The following is a 1452-nucleotide window of genomic DNA, read 5'->3' as shown; positions in this document are numbered from 1 at the left end:
TTTTTGTTGTTGTTGTTTAGAAGGGCCGGGCCAGGTTCAAACCCACCAACCCCAGTGCATATGACCAGCACCATAACCACTGTGCTACAGGAGCCCAGCCATCACCACATCATCACTTGATGTGCTAAGTGGTGATACAGGTATTCTCTTCCAATGATACCCCTGAGAAATAGCAGAATATTGTCCATAATCAAAGCTATTGACTCTAGTAATTTGGCACACTGTGAGGTATTCCAAAGCAAACACAAAAGGATATTTGTGCCTCTTCTCAACTCCTACTATAGTGATGATACAGTGGAAAACCCCACTTTGTACAAGAAAATGTAAAGCATAGCATCCTGGGCAAAAAATTGCAAGATAAAGGCCCCAAACAGTAGCAACTACTTTTTATAAAACAGCTAGATTTACTTGAATGTAGATAAGTTCAAAACCGAATGGCTGCTAGCAAGGCAGAGAATTGGCACACTACAAAGTTGGCCTGGTCGAAAGGCAGCTGCACAGACTTCTTGCGTTTAGCTTTGGGTCTGCGGGGACTCACCAAGTTCAACATGCGTATCAAGAAGTGTTATTTCTGTTTGGGGCCAATCTACCCTGGCCTCGGCATGATGTTTGTCTGCAATGATTGCAAGGTGTTCAGATTTTGTAAATCCAAATGTCATAAAAACTTTAAAAAGAAGTGCAATCCTCGAAAGGCCAGGTGGACTAAAGCATTCTGGAAAGCAGCTGGTAAAGAGCTTACTGTGGATAATTCATTTGAATTTGAGAAACGTAGACAGGAACCTGTCAAATACCAGAGAGAGCTATGGAATAAAACTATTGATGCAATGAAGAGAGTTGAAGAGATCAAACAGAAACGCCAAGCAAAATTTATAATGAACAGACTGAAGAAAAATAAAGAGCTACAGAAAGTCCAGGACATCAAGGAAGTCAAGCAAAACATCCATCTTATCCGAGTACCTCTTGCAGACAAAGGAAAGAAGTTGGAAGAGAAAATGGTACAGCAATTACAAGAGGATGTGGACATGGACGATATTTCCCAAAAATCTTACTATGTAACCATTTCTATGTGTACATTTGAAAATGTTTTTTTAGAGACAGAGCTTATAAATTATTGATTTTTTATATATAAGGTCACTCAAATGAAAGGGGATTAAAAATATATCACCTACATTGCAGTCTGCAAAAAATTTCATAGTATGGATGTTTGATTGCATCTCAGTTTTAAACCTTCACTACAGATGTGCTTATGTAAACTATGAAAGTTCTGTTCGTAAAGATAGGAGTGAATTGTGGGCACACAGTGGTCATGCCATTTGGATAACGGCCCTGGACAGGTCCTATTATGTAATAACTTTTTGTAAGGACAAAAGTTCTGACTAGTGATATGTGAAACTAAAATTTTCTTTTTCTTTCTTTTTTTTTTTTTTGAGACAGAGCCTCAAGCTGTCCCCC

General features: G+C 38.8%; 1 pseudogene; it reads left to right on the top strand.

The window, feature by feature from the left end:
* The first annotated feature begins 548 nt into the window (after nt 1-548).
* LOC100947341 lies at nt 549-1115 on the top strand (annotated as a pseudogene).
* The last annotated feature ends 337 nt before the right edge of the window (nt 1116-1452 follow it).

Source organism: Otolemur garnettii, unplaced genomic scaffold, assembly GCF_000181295.1.
Source record: "Otolemur garnettii isolate 467f Iridium unplaced genomic scaffold, OtoGar3 scaffold00031, whole genome shotgun sequence".
Lineage (NCBI taxonomy): Eukaryota > Metazoa > Chordata > Mammalia > Primates > Galagidae > Otolemur > Otolemur garnettii.
Note: the sequence above shows the minus strand (reverse complement) of the source record. Positions and strands in the feature narration are given on the sequence as shown.